The following is an 18,150-nucleotide window of genomic DNA, read 5'->3' on the forward strand; positions in this document are numbered from 1 at the left end:
AAATCTACTCAAGACAACAGACTTCAGGAGCCTTTCTGAGTTCACACTTCTCATTTAATCCACGCACTTGTCAGTGTACCAGTTTGTATTTAATCAAGCTGGTACATTGTACCACACAATTTCAAACAATTTTCAGCTGAGCTTATCATTGTTGTGCTGTTATTTTTATATTTGTGAAGCATCTCTCCACTTTGTTTCTCTTTCAGTTATTACCTCACCTTGCCTTTTCCTGTGTTACATATCTGGATCAAATGCAAAGACATTTGCATACTCTGAATCTTGCCTTGCCTTTATACACTGGGTCTGGTAGATAAAGTTACTCTTAAATGAATCCGAAGTGTCTTTGAGCACATTATTAGAAATTCAAACATACTTGGCCTGGTTTAAACCTGAAAATATAAAAAAAAAATCACAGCTCTTCACATTCTGAAGAGATAATCCCTACAAAGCAGGGTGTTTATCCCTTGTCCAAAAATAGCAATTCATCAGTGACCCTATAGTGCTATTCTCTGTCCAGGCCCAGCAAGACAGCACTAAATGTTCAAGTGGAGGTAAGTGCCAGCAAGTCCTTTGACAATACATGCATAGTTTCAAGCTCCCGCTCAATACAGCTCCTCTCCTCTGAGGGCATAAGGGGCAGAAGCTGCGGGGAAGAAGGGGGAGTACAAGGAGCTTGGGGTGGAGGGGTCAGAGAGTGTGTGGCTAGGGATGCCTGCGTGGATGTGCACATATGTGTGTGTGTGTTCTGTCTCCTCTTTGGGGTTCTGGAGAGACACATAGTGCTCTCTGTGGAAAGGGGAGATGTCGTGTCTTTGCTTCAGTGAACCCTGCAGCCCTGCAGAGCAAAGGGCTAACAGGGAGGATGACAAACCAAATCCCCTGACATCAGCTGAGACAATAAGCACCAGCTCTAAAATCAGGAAATGTAACACCACAAGCAGAAAAAAAGATGACTGTATAATGTATATAATAATGACACAAGCTACAGCAAGTCGCACATGACACATGGACTTGCAGCGAGGTAGAACGTTTGAAACCAGACTAGATCAAATCCAATACTAACGCATCAAACTAGCTTTTGAAACAGCTTATGGGAAGTTTGCACAAACACTCACATTAAATAAATACCCATTAGTTGTAGGCACTAAAAGGATTACCATGGTAATGTGTCGAAACACACTGCTATTGGGTTTCGATCTTGTTTGCCTGAATAACTGATTGGTTCCTTTCCTCTCTGCTCAGCTAAACAAAAAACAAGATTAGTAAATGGTGGACTGCAGAAGTGTCTGCAAACAAACAAACAACCAAATGCTGCCATTTGCACAGTGACAGGAAATATTAAGCTACGCTGCCTCTGTATATATGTGCAAGATGCTTTGATAAAATGCAGAAGTGAAAAGGGTCTTCTTGAAAGGCCGGCCTTGACACGAAAAGGTCACGCTTATGACGAGTTGACCTCAACACTGCGGCCGTTAGATGGTAAATAGTATCAGAAACTCAGAAGGGTGAGTCAGGCCGTGCGAGTTTGTCATGAAGAGGTGGTGGGGATGCATCTGTGTCCTAGTGTGTCATGACACGCAACTAATTAGAAGTTTGTGTTAAGCTGAATTACAAGCGTGGCAAAATGTGAACGTGTGTTTGATGATGGTAGTCTGACTGTGCTTCCATTGTGAGGAAATTACACAAAGCAAGTTCAGAGCTTATAGCAAACAGATTATTGTGAGGTTAAAAAAAAAGACTAAATGTCAGTAATGGTAAGAGTTTTCTTGAAGGTGCAATAATAAATTAGATTGGTTAAGCAGCAGTTATAATAACAATTGCATACTGGTTAAATGGGAAATACGTATACATGATTTTCTTTTTAAGCAGTAACCACAATCTTTTCCTAAACCCGACCAGCTGAATGTGGCATATCTTAAACTTTAACCACTTACTTTACTCACATAATCTTTTAATTTAAAAAAAGTCTCTTGACATCCAAACTAATTCTCTCGTGTACTTTTTTGTCTTTGCCCCAAACCCTCTGGTCTCTAAGTAAGTCTTATAAATTTCATTTTAACATTAGCTCTGTGCAACATTTGGTGCCTTAGTAAGTATTTTCAGTGGTAGGATGTTATTCGTGGGATTAACTGTCACTGGAATATTCCCCATGTGCATGGTAATGAAAGAACATTGCACTCAGTTCAGCAGTGTCGCTCATTTATGGATCGTTAAGTCATGTTGGTTTTTGAACGCTGTATATAGCAGAAATAATGAAGCTACACATGCAGAACCTAGGTGAAAAGGTCACTTTATTGTTGGTTTTGGTCTGTTCGCGTTCATATTTTTTATTGTTAGAAAAGTAAATAATATCACCATACTTCCATACTGTATTTTCCAAATGCATTTCATATACAACAGCATGGTTTTAGCAATGGTTTCTTCAGTGCTTGTGTGAAACTCTAAATGTGAAGTACTTCAGCCACAGGTTCTTCCAAGTGCATATAGTTACAACTCCAATGATTCAGTGAATAGATGGAACAAAGACGTGTAGTTGAGCATCCTCGTCTCTGACAGAAACAGATTCTTCCACACCTCTCCCTGTTCTGCCTGAAGGCTTCTCACAGGTACGATTTCTTGCCCTCGGTTTGGGACCTGAAAATGAGAATCTCCAAATTAGAAGTCAAAGAGTCGTGTCGGAGCCTGACCCTGGATTCTCACCTCCTATCCAGTCAGACCTGTGAATACTAGATCTGATCCATGTGATGCTGCCCTCTGCGGTCTCCTCTCAGCGCTGGTCTAATAGTTTTTTCTCTTTTATTTGTTTATAATAACCTCTGTTATGATTCTTTTTTTTCCCCCACTCATCTTTCTCCTCGTGTTTATGCCCCAGCTTGCTATTTTATTGGACGGCCCCACACGTTCACTTCAACCATCATTGTTCATAGTATATTTACTGTAAGTGCAATCGTATCTTATACAATCCTGTAGATGCACGTCTAATATCTGACATATAATCTTAGCCTAAAATGCAATATATTTAGCCACAAACTTGTTTAAACTATTTGCATCTTGAAACTATATTGATTTTTAGGACAGATGGTGATGATGCATATGTGAGTGCACCCTGCAGGGTTCCACAGTGACAGGTCTGGGACCTAGCAGCCCATTACCACACATGTCCTGTCAAGGGGGCTCGGGTAGCAATCGGTGAGGTATCAGCCTCGAGACCGTCCATCCTGAGCAGAGAGCTGCTCTTCGGGAATCCGGCGAAACACAGCCAGACTTCTCGCCCTTAGTGCTCTGGGATGAGCTCTGTCCACAAGGGTCTGGGAGTGAGGCGGACGATGGCTCTAGATGGGAAGGGAACAGAGGAGTGGAGATTGTGAGGGTTAGCAAAGCATTAGCTGGCTCTGCTGGAGAGCTGGCCCTTTTGAACCAGGCAGCGACTGAGTAGTAGTGCCTGGGGCTAAACGCGGCACCTTTGACAGTGTCAGTGTGGCACTACAGCGGCGGGCCAGCTAGATGCTTCTGCTACATTAGACACCAAACGGTTGTTTGTGCCTACGCTCACGCTGACTTCGAATGAAGGATGATGATGCACGACAGCCACGTATGGAGATGGGGAAAAAGAAGGATGACAGTAAACTGGGGGATTTATTCTCCACTTTATAATGTTGATGAAAGGAGAAACCAGTTTTGAAAACTTTTTTTAATGAAAAGTTTTTTAATAAACATAATGCACAAGGAATTTCCCAAGACGTGGATTAGAGTGCAACTTGCAGGTGCTTACATCATTAATCAAAATTTAAATACATTTTTAAAAAAGACAAATGTGCCTAAGAAATGTTTGACCAATAACCAAAGTGATGAAGAAATAAAGGGCAAAAAAATTAAGGCAAGTTTCTAACACTAATTTTCTTTCCCCCCCTTTATTATTTAAGTACCCTAAGTGAATAAAATGCTGCACAGATACACACAGAGTCTGCAAATGACACACAACTGTTGATTGATATTGAATGCATAAAAACTGGTGTGATTGTTTATTCCTAAGACTTAGTCACTGATCTTGGTATGAGAGTCATTTCTTTTACATTCATGCTCTTTAAACTGACTGATCGGAGAGACTTGCAGAGATTATTTTTAATCATTAATTACCATATAAATGTATAGGAACAAGAGGTGAGTTGCTTTTTAAAGGACCCTCGAATTTAAGATAAGAGAAAATCAGAATTTCCTTACGGAAGATTTAGCAAAAGTACCTAAACAAACATATCTAAGGTTGGATTTAAAGGCATAAAAAATACTGCTGTTTTTCATGAATGGATTTGTGTATCTGCTGTTTTTCATAAGTTTTTGTATAGGTTTTTTAGTGTATAGTTTGTACAGGTTTTTTGCATTTTAATATCTTGTCAGTTTGCACAGCTGCTAATTTGGCCTGGACAGATTATGATTTAACTGAAACTAAAAAAAAGAATAATCTATTTATTCTTTTATAAAACTACCTCTATAACATTATCAGCAATCCTTAGTAGCAGTGTTGTCATCCTCACATTTTTCTCGGGGTGCTGCCTTCACGTTTGATGCGTTGAATGGCCGCGCGTCTACTTCCTATACCAGCAGCCCATTATATAGAAAGCAAACTGGCACTCTCTCACACAAACACACACGATAACCATTGACAGGCTTTTCTCATCACATTTGGAGAAAAAAAACACGCTGCTAATGGGGGAATGAGGGACATGAAATCACTTTCAGCGGGACATAAAAGCGGCATTGTGAAGTGGCCTGGTGGTAATTACACCACACAGACCCATACTGAAGGAAGCTATTTAGCAATATGGCCCTGGCCTGGGCCTGCGCTGCTGATCTCATTTGGATGCATTAATTAGCTTGCTCTGAGCCTTGGAGCTGGGTGTTAACGCCGCAGCCCACTGCTTGGCTGGTTGGTTGGTTAGTTAGGATGACTAACATGACAGTCTGTTCAGCTCTGTTGTGAATCTACAGGCCTCCTGAACTTCCTTACACCTCGCCATCTACCCCCCCGCCTCCTCCGCTAGCCTATCAGTCAAAGACAGCTGGGGCTACACAGAGGCCACGACTGCTATTCACCGCATTCAGCACGGTGGAAGCCACAGCAGCACAATACTCAGCCTGCCTCATTTGTAGACGCAAGAAACCTACCACATTTGTGTTGTTTTAAATAGGCCCGATCACAAAGATTCAATTCCTGCATTGCCGATGAGGTAATGTGAGAAATTTTAGGTCGCAGTAAAGCATATGTCACAGGAACCAAGCAGATCAAGAAATGTAATAATTAAATAAAACAAAATCTCTCAAGTAACTTTAGTAGTGGAAACCAATAATAAAAAAATGTCACTTTATTTTCAGTGTGAAAGTGCCACCTCTGAAAGGCACTCAAGTTCTCCTTTTAGGTAGCTTTTTTTAAATTACTCCAACTAGAAAGGCAGAACCTAGCACACAAAGTCGCATAACCTTGTCTGTTTACCTCACTGCCCAAAAAAGAAACTACAAACAGAAGCTAACACAGTTTGAGGCTGCTGTGTTGTATTGTTTTACCAGATTACATCCCGCATTTCTTTCTCTCATATCATGCTAGCGTTGTAGCATGAACACAGACATAACAACTGTAGTTTATGAGTAATTAAGCTTCTCACACATACTTTAATGGCAATATGTATGAAAGAAAAGGGAGGCTGTATTCCATCCTCAGAAACACGGCTGCTTATGTCTTACAACTCAGAACTTTTTAAGTCGTCTAAAGTACCATGCTCTTTTTCACACTAGAGCTTTTTTGAAGAAGGTGTGAGTTTTTCAAATACAGGATGTCTTATTTTTAGAATCCAACTCGACATTTTCTCCTGCTTGTGAGATTGGTGTTTTTTTTCGGTGGCTTAACAGTGAAAATGCACCACAGTCACATGTTAAAACCCTGCTCTGCATGGCGATGTGAAGGCCAGCGCGCAACCTCATGTGTTGCATTAAGGAACAATTAAGGATGCTTAAGGAAACCCCCTTCAGTCTTGACAATCGACCACATCAGAGACACGCTTTGTTCTACATGCTCATGTGCCAAAAACACGCTTACTGTTAGATTTACAGATGATATCTCAGAAACTACAAGAGAACAATACTGTTGTGTGACAGTATTTCTTTTGCCTTAATAAGAGATAATAATGCTTTCGTGGTCTTTAGGCCTGATGTGTAACGACTGCATTTTGTGCCCAGTTCACTTGACCATTTTCGTTCCTGTCGTCCTAAAATATCAAGCAGTTAAACTATGCGTTGCTAGAGAAATAGAAGAGTTGCTTCTCTCAGCGCAAACCTGAGCGGAGAAGACACAGAGGCCATGGTGGCATATGCTGAAGGTGAGCCATGCGTGTCAGCTAGGTCAGGCAGCAGTAGGTCATTTCCATAAGGTGCCGATGGAGCAGGTGATAGGAAGGTGCTGGCATGAGCAGGACAGAAGTAATGGGGCAGATGGACCTGTCTTGCACTGACCATGTATTCCTGCACCCCACTGGGGCCCCAGGAGGGGGCTGAGCAGGCTCCCAGAAAGGAGGGTGTCCCACTGACACCCTGGCAATGAGCCCTGTCCAGTCTTGGCCTGTACCCATCTCTGTAGCCCCCCTCCCTCCTTCACCCAGCCTCCCTCAGCACCCCACCCTGCAAAACACCCTAAACGCTGACCAAGCCCTCAGGGCTCAGGCCAGCCTCCTGGGCTAACAATGGGCCAGACAACAAGCTGCTCCCTGGGAAGATCATTCCAAGTGAGTATGCCAAGGTTTGATTTTTGCAGGAGGGCGTATCAGCACTGCAAATACGCAGCTACATTTTGAACGCCATTGCAGCTCACCTTAAGGAAAAGTTACTGCACTCTACAAGCAATGCAGGGGGACGCTTCAAATTCCCCTAAATGTATTTGTTTTCGATGTGAAAGAGTAATCTGTTTATGCAGATGTAACTTCTCATCTTTTTATCTGCTTCTTTGGAGGTCCAGTCATTTTCCGTTATGTGGCAAACACACACAGCTTGAGCTGTGAATTTTCTTTGCAAGGTGACATTTCCTGGCTATGTGCAAATAAAGCACACACAGAAACTCTGTCACAGACAAAGACTGAGGTAGATCTTTGAGAGAGAGATCTCATAATTTACTATGAAAGCAATTTAAAACAAGAGAAATGTAGTTCAAGTGTTTAAAAGTTGATTAAATGATTATAAAGCTATGATTAAAGAACGGCTTTTTTAAATTCCAGCTTATCTGGTGAGGTTTAGTTGCCGGGGCAGAGCAGGTAGGGGGTCTGAAATCTCAAGTAAGCGCTTCAAACTATTATTCCCCAATAGAAACTCAATTTGCACCACACAGGATTACAAGTTGTATTTATCGACCCATAGCTGCCTCTCTGCAGCAGCCTGAAGCTTGGTTAAATCATAAGGGAGGAGGATGGTAGGGGGCTGCAGAGCAGTAGATTGGCGATAATTGGTTGAAGGACAGTATACAGTAATAAAGGGTCTAAATAGCCAGGATTGTTCCTGTCATGTTTCACCACTTCTATTTCCATACCAATTAAACCTTGTTGAAGCTGCCGTGATGAGAAAATGGAGGTGTAAAAGATTTGGAATAGCTAAACACATCAAAGCAATGCTCCACTTTTATTTATGCAACTTCTTCTTATGGAAATTTAGTCAAAGTTTAACACTTTTTGAAGCTATTTATCCAATGTGTCTTGACTGTTTTGCACTTTGGATTCAACAATACTGTGCACATTTTGGTATACCACAACACTTGGAAAATAAACATAGATAACGTATGCCTTATTCAGAATGTGCGCTGGCTTTCAGGTTTCATTTGAAATCAGACTTCTGATTGAGATATGGATTATCCTATTTTATTCACTGACAGAGCTCAACCAAACACAGAAGAAAAGAGTAAGAGACGAGTAGAGGGACAGAGAGATTGAGTGGTAGACTGATAGGTAAATGGAGATCAGAAGGAGCGGATGGGGATGGATCTCTAGAGATATTCTCTAGCTCTGCCGTCCCGTGATGAGCCACCTATAATCCACGAGGATGGCTATGTCTCATTTCAAAGTAAGATGGAGGGCTGTATTGATTCCACTCGGCTGAGAGGAGATCTGATTTAAGTTTTGAATGTGAGAGTGTGAGCTAGCCCACCCCAATTTCAGTGCAGATGAAATTGGCTTTGGTGCATTATATTCTTTTGCTGCCCAGCAGACCGTGCCGGGTGCAGTGTTTTGTCACACTGTGACAGATGAGGAATATAGGGTTGGTGTCACAGGTACCTGCACAGCTAGAGGGCATGCCCATACATGATGCCACAGTAAACCGTGGCCTAGTTTAAGTTTTCCCCCATAAAATTACATCTTCATCTGCAGCAGATCATCCAGGAACCACAAATCATTTACTCATTTCTGTTCATTAGACACAGTGTGTATAGTAGTATAGTATTAGTATAATATAGTATTATGCTTAGAAATATTGGACAGTTTTGCAGGCTACATCAGTGCAGGCTATTCTTTATTAAAAGGAAATATCCTGAGTGAATGTGAAGAAATCAATTTGGGGAATTTTTTCCAATTTCATGCAAATGAACAAATATCAACAAAACACGATGCAGACAATTTCCAAAGCTCAACATTAGAATCGTACAACCAAACTATGAATTGATGCAAAACAGTGTGCATGGCTAGCTCTTATACCCATCATGTTTTGCTGACATATTCAAGGAAATCAGAACAACTAAACTTGAGGAGAATAGTTGGGGGCTTGAAATGGGGAAGACAGAGACTTTTTAGAATTAAACACTGTCACACTTCGAGACTTCTTACTTCCAATTTAAATAGTGCATGTCAATGATAGGAGTTCTTTTTGAAGAAAACAAAATACTTGTTTTGCAAGTACTAAACACTCATGAAATATCACTTAAACTGGTGATCTTTCAGTTCTGGAGTAGATTTTATTTAATGTTTTTTTAACTGTTTAACCTATTTTGGATCAGCTGTTTATGAAAAAGCTAAACTGACCATTTGCAAGCAGGTAGCAGAGTGGTATTGTTCCAGTCTTCTATCTACCAAACCAAACGCCAACATGATTTTTATGTAAGGAAAAAGAAATACCGTCAGGATTTCTTTCACATGCCAAGGATATACTTGTGGTTAAAATAAAAACGGAACTACTATGGAAAAGCATCTACACAGAGTAACATTTTAATTTTGAGACTGTTTAAGTGCACATCTGCTATCATTTTTACACTGTGCATTATACTGTATATCATTCAAAAAAAACAAAAAAACGCAGGTGTGCACAGCTACACGCAGTGGACGAATGGTGTCTTCTGAGCGTTTGAAGAGGAGACAGGTCAGAAGAAGCCAAGACGCCACATCTGAAGAGCGCAGTGCCCCCCATATTGGCGAAGCAGGAGTCCCTACTCTGGGCCCGTGTTTACGTTTCCCTTCAAGTGTTTCCCCCCACGGCACTCCATCCAATTCTGCTCAACAAGGGAACATGAGGCAGCGGACTAAAATGAGAGTGGGCTCATGAATGGAGAGGGACAAATTGACATGTGGCGTTTTGTGAGGTGAGTGCCCAACCTCTCGACCGCTGATTACCATTCGCTAATGAGCACTCCTGTTTGTGTGTGTCTCTGTGTTTCCCTCTCCCTGCTTCTCTGCAGAGGGCTCCTTTTTCCTCTCCAGCTTTGTGCAGCTCCAGAGTGGCCGATGGACCATAGGTGCTCTGTTAATAGGGAGACGCACACATCAGTAATTAAAGCAGTAGGGGGCCTTGTACTATACCAAGTCCCTCCAATCCCCCTTTTTAAAGCTCGCCCTCCCCATATAATTCAATCCCGCCTGCCGAATTGATCATTGTGCGAGGCCAGTTTTGCCCCCGGCAGTTTTGTCACTTTCTAATGATGCTTTTCAGAGATGCAAGGCCGGGGTCCTACCAGCACCATGATCATTTGGGACGAATCGCTATCTTCACAACATCTGACCAAAATCCTTGCATTTACTCACAAGAAAACTCACCGACAGGTTGCTACACACAATACAAACAAATGCACAAAACACATCCACTGTCCACTGCTGAAAATCACAGCATACTGAACTGGAACTCAAGTATGTGGTTCGTGCCGCTAAAGACTACGAGGAGGAAGCGATCTCCAACCCTGATAACATATTTTTGCTCCTTAACTGGTCAGAAAAGGAAGAAATCACGGTGTATGATGGAAAACAATAACTAGTAGTAATGGACAGTTTTAGGTTATTGAACCAGTCTGGTGGAGCATATATATCCTTCAGGCTATTATATAAATAAAAAATATGAGAAGAAATGTCATACATGTTTGTACAAGTCTGTTATCTTTCAGGCCCGGAAATGCTGCCACAGGTTTTGAGCCCATATCTGACAAAGTGTCCTTATATCTGTAATACACGACAGATTCCCTTTCTAGTTTCCTTGAATCATCCCTGTTTGTCTGTGTCTATATGTCCCCAAGCCTCTTTATTCTGTCCTCAGCAGGCAGCAAGAATCCACTGGGAATGTCTCTCACTTCTGGCCCAACTTATTCAAAGTGAGCTAAAGACAGCAGGGAATTACAACTAGAAATGTTTCTTTTTGGAGGTACTGGAAACAGCCAGCTGACAGTTTGGATTTTTGATTTTTAATTTTCATCCATTTTTTTTCTATTAATGGGGGAAAATTCAAGTTAATTCATAAGATAATTACCATGATTATCGCATTTCATTACAATTTGAACTTTGCTTTGGGGTGGCATCAGTCTTTAAGAAATGCCAGTGTTATCGATCAGTCGTGTTCCTTCTCCTTCTCTCACACTGACACCACTTGTAGCTGTAGTTAATAGGGTGCCGTACCCTATTTAATTAAAATAACCCAGCCGAGGTGTTTTAACATGGCATTCTGCTTCTCTGAGCCATGTTTGTTCTGTTTCCTGCCCTGTTCAGCTCCCCCTTATCTCTTAGACCCCCTTGAGTATGGCGTTTTACATTTCTGTTTGTAAAACTGTCAACACATCCACTGGCTGTACTAACGTGTGATTTAGCGCCAACAGAGAGGAGGGATAGAGAGTGAGAGAGAGGCAACTGCATGAGATCTTGCACGTTCTCAAAGTGGAATATTTTTTCACTGTTATCCCCCTAAACCCCAACCCCACACCCCCAAAGATGCCTTGATGTTTGTGAAGAGCGTCTTTTTACCCTTTAACAATCGCGTACCCTCTCTTACTTTTCTCATGTTCACTTTCTGTAGCATTCGTCGCCAATATTTAACGCTACCGATGCCTTTCATTTGAAATTAAATATGACGGGAGGGCCGGGCTGTGAAGCGCCCGTGTCGAGGTGCAAATCAAATTAACGAGTGAAAAGAACGTAAATCACCTTACGTACAAAAATTCATGCTGTTCTACTCTCATCGCAGAAAGTTCAAAATGAAATAGCAATGTTCAAAATAATTGGTTTAATGTGTGTCACTGAATAGTGTGAGTGAAGTTTACACCTGTCTCACTCCTGTCAAATCAGAAATCGCCCGTCATAGTTAATAGGTACCTGGGGGAAGGGATGACATATCAGGACCAGCAGCTATAAATCCTGCAACAAGAATCCCTTATGGAATCAGCTTATCTGTACCTACACGGCTCTTCCCCACATGAATGCACACTCCCTACACAAAGTTTAAAAAGATAAGAACACTCCCAAACCAAATGAATGAAACATTTACCTCAGTCAGATTCTCATCAAGAGCAGAAATGCTAATTAAATTACTCGACACATCTATAAAAGTCAGACAGAAAATAAACAAAAAACGGTTAAACATTATTTGGCAAGGGAAAAGAATTGCACCTGCATCTGTTTCTACCAGAGGTGGAAGAAATTCTGCTTTTAATAAACAGAAATACTCCATCCTGATTCTGCGTTTGAGATTTTTTTTTTTCTTACTTTAGTTGGCTTTAATTTACACCTCTGTTTTGCAGCTCTGAGCGGGCAATTCAGTTTTTGTCCCTTTGGAGAGGAGCACTCGCAGCAGAACATTAGCTCATTTTAACGGCCAGTGTAATAATCTGTGCACCGGAGGGCCTCCATTGGAAGCTCTGCTTTGCACTAAAGCATCGGAGGCTCCCCTGTCAATAACAAGCCAGTCACTTCATTATAGCTTCACAAGTCACCCATTTATTATCCATTGGCCCCATCAGAGAACGGCAGAGCGCGGAGTCAGATGTTACAACATATTAATCAAAGCTGCACCATTGTGTCAAAATGTAATTTTCTACACGAGGACTGCGGCAGTAATTGTTTGATTCGATAACAGAAGTAGATAATGTGTCCAGGGACACGACGGTGCTCGAGCGGATGCAAATAGATGAAGCTCGGACCTGAGCTAATGTTTAAATTTAAGATAACTGGCTGTTCTTTATTTAAAAGAAAAGAGAAGTGAGAATATGATTGGTGGGTTGTGCTCGAAGGGAACCTAAGAGGTGCCAAAAGACACTTCTACAATTATTACCGAATGTAGATGCAACAAAAAGTGGAAGTTTTTTGCTTAATCTAATATGTGTCATAACAAAAATTAATAGAGGAATTCATGAGAGCTTAATATTCTTCTGTGGTTTTAATGGGTTTCACTTGCAGGGGAATATCTGCAGTGTAATCTGTTTTCACTGTTCATTGTTTATTGCAGTTCTGTTTTAAAACTTTGGGGTAAAAAAAATCTGTAAAAAAAATTTAAGGTTTAAAGAAATCAAAGCAATATTTACGTGTCTGATCTTGCTGAAGGAGGGAATTTTGCCCGTTCTCAAAATTCACATTTCCTGATCTATCAGTGAAATCTACAGACCATCCTTAACCTCCGTTGAGTTTACGCATGGTCCTCTAAAAAAAAAAGATAGAAAATTCGTTGCAACTTGGGGAAAAAAATTAAAAAGAGATGGCACAACACTTCTGAGAGCCTGAATGTGTGAATCCACAGACACGTCTGCATGAGCGTAGTGGCTTAGTGCCGATTATAGTTGCACCAAATGTTGAATAGGACTTTCAAAAAACACATTCACGAGAAGCTGTGAGAAATTCACTCACACCAGCAAATGCAAAAGCTGACCACAGCCAACTACAGGAGCAGAGCAGAAAAAGCCACATAGCAACTGTAGTTGAAGAAGAGGAAGGGGGATGCAGAACACCCAAACACAGAGAGACAAAAATAAAGATATATGGCTCTCATCACAGTTTACAAAAATTTGTGCAGATTTAAAAGAAGGGAGCGTTTGCAGGGAAGTGTTTTTATGAATGTTGGTAATAATGACATAACTGAGTAGAACAGTCTGACATATTTCTTCTTTACTTTTCTTTTCTCTTTTTTTGTGGAAAAACTAAAAAGCGTCAGCAAACTCAACAAATCTTGCACACAAGCAGAAAAGCAAAATCTGACGCAATCCCGAGTCAAAGTTGCTCGTGACACTCACAACAAGCAGAGAAAGGCAGCGCGAGACCCCGACAAACCCCTTTCACATGTAATGATTACTCCCCTTCATTAAAACTGCTAGTAACCCTGTTAGGCTGGAATAGACTCACTACGGGTAATCGTGAAAACACTTTTAATCAACGCACAGCAACAGTAGAGACCTTGCTAGAATGCATTCACTCCAAATAAAGCAGGCTCTTTATAAACAGGCGCAGCAAAACAGCTAAGACCCTGATAAGACTCCTCACACTCTCCATGGCGAAACCTGCCTGTGAATGTCTCCTGACAGCTCCTTAGCCCTTGTTAGAGAGAATCACTTCCTAATGATTCAACCCAGCTTGGAAACATCAACAGACACAAAGTAACACTTGGGCATGCAGTTTTACATGAAGTAACATGCAGCCGATGCAGCTGACTGGGTTCGCCCATGTGCGGTTGTGTCCACGAAAACTTTTCAACGAGGTTCGAAACAAAAACTTGAAGCGAACAAAGAGTCACTAAATTCCGATAATTGGTCGGCCGCGAGATATATTTTAGAAGGTCGAAACAGAATCGCGCGACGAGTAAAAGGGAGTCGTTAACTCGCTGCTGTGTTCATAATCGTCTAAAAGTTTTGTTTAATCTGCGGATTTTTTTTCTCTGAAAGATTAAATATGTATATATGTAAAAGTACGTTAATCTAAAAATGTGTCATTTGAAAGCATTTTTAGGATATATTCTTAACATGTAATGTTTTTTTGTTTTTCACAGTCATCAGCCAGACTGAATGTTTGACTTTTCTCCTAGTTGGCTCTTGTGTGAGACCTTTACACACGTTAAACAATAAAAATAATTGGCCTGCATTTCTTTTACAGTTCACACCAACGAGGAGAAGAAAAAAAAAGAAAGAAAGAAAAACACCTCTATGCACACTGCGGCTGACACAAATGTATGCATGTGCTTGCTCATAAGCACCCACACAAACACACGCGCGCACACGCGCACACACAAACAGGGCAGTTGACACATGGTATATCAGCAGGCGCAGTTCTTTTGTCCTCTTGTTAGTTTTAGCCACACCAATACTCTTGGAACACATCATGCTTTTGTCCTGAATACATAGGACGCCAGTATAGAGAAGAAATCAAAATAAAGCTTTCAGGCTACCGTTTAAAAATCAGAAATCACGTTTATTATTCTCCATCTCATCCCTCTTTTAAACAATTCAGTGATTCCTATTTGATTTTTTTCCCTCCCAATTCTCCTCGTTGTATTTTCCATTGATCGCAGCGATGACAAAATTCAATGTATGACTAAGATTTTTCAAGGTCCCTTTCTGTGACTCAGAGGCGTTTATTTTTTTCACGCCGCAGCGGCTATATTTTGGTGATTATTTGTCGTGTGGTTTTTCATCTGTGCCTGAACTGTCAATTATGCCAGCAGTGGGTGGGGTTTGAGTCATGGATAATATGATTTTGACAGGTATGATTCACTGGCAAGGAGCAGGCATCCATGTGCACAAGCAAACACATAAACACGATGATTAAAGTTTACACATAAACATTAGGATGTAAAATCATGTCTGTAGGTCGTGGAGAGAATCAATTCTTTGCCCCCTCTTTAATAAAAGAATATATCACTATATAGGCCCAAAAAAGACAAACTTTCTCTCCTTACATGTACTTTTTTCTGTTCAGGTATGCTACCCACCCTTCCTTGTGCAAATTCATCTCATCCAGCACAATCTTATCCCACAGATGCTGTCACTCCTTCATCCTAGGTGTGAAAAATACGGCAGGCTAAGGTGCTACTCTGTAATCAGGCTGGACTGTTGTGCAGCGTACAGTGAGGCGTGCTGATAACCGCCACAGCTTCACAAGGCTGCGGTGTGACCCCATGGCCACGGGGGCCTCAGATGCCTCTTCGTTTTTCAGACGGTTCTGCACTGTGGCAGAAAGGCCCAACAAATCGCGGTGGAAACAAACAAAAAAGCACATGAAACACAGACATACACGCATGGAGAGCAACAAGGTCTAAACTCTCCGCCTGGCCTGGATGATGTTCGCAACGGGATTACACAAACGCTGGGATCCTGCATGGCTTCGAAAATAGTGAAAAGACAGATGTGACATCGGCTCTATTTTCACTTGCATCTTTTGGCAGCAAGGACAGATTATGAAATGCAGTCTTCATCCAATGCTCTGCTCGTGAACAGCAGATTCCACGGCTTTTTCTGTCTGCCTTCCCCACATGCTCTTAACAGTGCGCTTAACACCTACAATTATATATTTATATATATATATATATATATATATTTTTTTTTAAGAAAAAGAAAACAGGACTGGACCAAATTACTTACATCTTGCGTCAGTCTGAAAAAAAGCTTAACATCTTGACACTAGCTTTTAGTGTGGGCTGCATCTTCACAGGAGTGTGGCATGCTATGGCAACAGATAAGAGTAGCTTCATCATACCTCAGGATCCTTCTTTTGAGTCAGTGCTCCTTGCTGGGAGAGGATGCCGAGCAGCTTTTGGGTTCAGCACTGAAATGACAAACAGTTTGAGTGATGGATGGAGCCGTGTACTCTAGCTGTAGAGTCCGAGCACAGACAAAAACATCCATGAAGCTTCGGGATAAAAGCTTTAGAAAGCAACCAAGAGTTCCATCATTTAGCAGTCAAAGCAAACGCACATGATTAAAAATTGTAAATATAGCCAGTAATTTACAGAAAATTTTAAATCAGTAATTTTTTTAAGTATTGAACAGTTTACTTTAGGAAATAGGCTGTTACTCACAGTTTTGATCCAAAGTCTCAAAGTGCCCCCTAGTGGGTCTTTCCTGTTTCTGCTCTCAAGGAGCTCTGGAGAACATCTGACCCCATAATAAGGTCTCTGTAGTTCACTGTGCTAATTAAGAGGGCACTTTCAACATGGGATCACAGGATAACACTCAGTGCCTAACACAGTTTGAGTGCATTAGCTGCTCTCTGTACCACAACAAACTGCTAAGTGTCTGCGAGGGTAAACTGACATCACAACACCAATTCACTGCACTGATTGTAAGACACACATAACTCCAGCCTCAGCACCACGCTATGCTCTGAAACACAAACTGAAATTGTGCTAACTGAAATTGTGCTAAAAACGAAGGCCTCAAAAGGCTACTCGATGCTCAATTTGCATGCCACCCTGCTGCAGCCAGAGCGATACTTGCATTTCAACACTGAAATGCAAAATCAAAGCCCAAATAGCAAATGCTTAATTCTTTTCAGTCTCTCGTACTGTAATTCAAGCGGCATGGAGCACAAAGAAAAAGCTGGACAGCTTGCATACAGCAGCCTGCAAAGCGCTGCTGACTGATAATACACTCTGTCTCTCCATCTCCTCATAACTCCTTCCCACAACACAACCTGGCACCTTGTCCCACTGGCTGGTCCTGAAGGAAAACAATTACCAGAGAGGCGGAACAACAATACCCAGAAAACATCTGCTTGTGCCGGCTGAGGCCATCGACATGCCTGACTGTGTGTCCCTGCTGGCTTAGGCAGGGGACACATGCCTGGCTGAATATGGCTGATGGGCCCGATTGTACGAGGCCCCAGTCTCCTGCTCCTTGTGGCGCCTAACCCTCCGCCTGTTTGCCCGCCGATCCACCTGCCTTTCTGACTGCCTGTCTGCCTTCTCTGGCAGCGGCAGCTCTGTCAGAACAGACGAGGGTCCGCCTGTTAGAGCAGTTGTTCGTTTGGGTAAAATCCCTCCTGCTTGGATGAAACAGAGAAACAGTATAGCAGGACGAAAGGAAGGCAATGAAGATAGCACAATGGACCCATGTTATGCATATCTCACGTTATTGTCCCATCTTTAGGGCAAACAGTGAATCTGTCTAAAATACTACACACTGTATATTGCTTACATATAATAGCACCTACTGGTTTATTATAGTTGCCTCCACCACACAGATAGGCTTACACTCTTTAACACTGGCACACAGATGATAGCATATCAGACACTTATTAGTTTGGTTGTGATTTGGTTACCATCTTCTTCTTTTTTAAAACCTTTTATAATTCAAGCAGCAATGCATTAAGCATGCATCCTCTTTGACATGCTCTTCTCAGAGTTTATTGATTTTATATCGCCACCTTGTGGCCATCATCGAGGCTTTCTAATTATTTGTCCACAGTAATTCTCAGGAAATGTACGTCGAAATTCGCAACACAAAGCTCAATTATATAGATTCAGCAGATTTATCAATCATTGTTTTGATTGGATTAAAGACGGCGTGTGTCCAAAATTGAAGAGTAATATTTTTAAAATAATAAAGAAATAATCAATGAAAAAAGGATGACTGTTTAACAGCTTGTATGTAAGAATTTAAATGAGATTCATTTGTGTTAGGTTACAGATTACTTGTAAAACATACCATAACCATATCGTTTCTTTTACTCCCACACACTTACCCTATTCAGCCAAAACCAAGATCACCATGTCACCATGACGGTGATTATTATCATTTTAAAGTATCACAGCTTTGCAGTGCACACGTTACATAATAAATCTATTTCGACCTGCACTGCCTGCTTAGGTGTTACTGGCCCGGCTTCACTTCACCCCCAGCCGTGTAGGTCGGCCCCTCCCACTGTAACAGAGCTTTTGCTGCTTTTACAAACTGTAGGAAAT

At 41.5% G+C, this 18,150-nt stretch overlaps 1 long non-coding RNA gene across 3 annotated transcripts; it reads right to left on the reverse strand.

Moving 5' to 3' along the window:
- Nucleotides 1-2,291: 2,291 nt before the first annotated feature.
- Nucleotides 2,292-18,132, reverse strand: LOC309698519. Of its 3 annotated transcripts, none has more exons than XR_014274116.1 (3): nt 17,931-18,132; nt 15,945-16,013; nt 2,292-3,332 (listed from the first exon to the last, which is right to left on the reverse strand). It is a non-coding gene; the product is annotated as an uncharacterized lncRNA (long non-coding RNA). The 3 variants fall into 3 exon arrangements; XR_014274117.1 differs by lacking the exon at nt 2,292-3,332 and adding an exon at nt 8,838-9,756; XR_014274118.1 differs by lacking the exons at nt 2,292-3,332; nt 17,931-18,132 and adding exons at nt 8,838-9,756; nt 16,267-17,905.
- Between the last annotated feature and the right edge of the window lie 18 nt (nt 18,133-18,150).

The sequence above is a fragment of the Aulonocara stuartgranti genome (genome assembly GCF_965226115.1).
Source record: "Aulonocara stuartgranti genome assembly, chromosome: 22".
Classification (NCBI taxonomy): Eukaryota; Metazoa; Chordata; class Actinopteri; order Cichliformes; family Cichlidae; genus Aulonocara; species Aulonocara stuartgranti.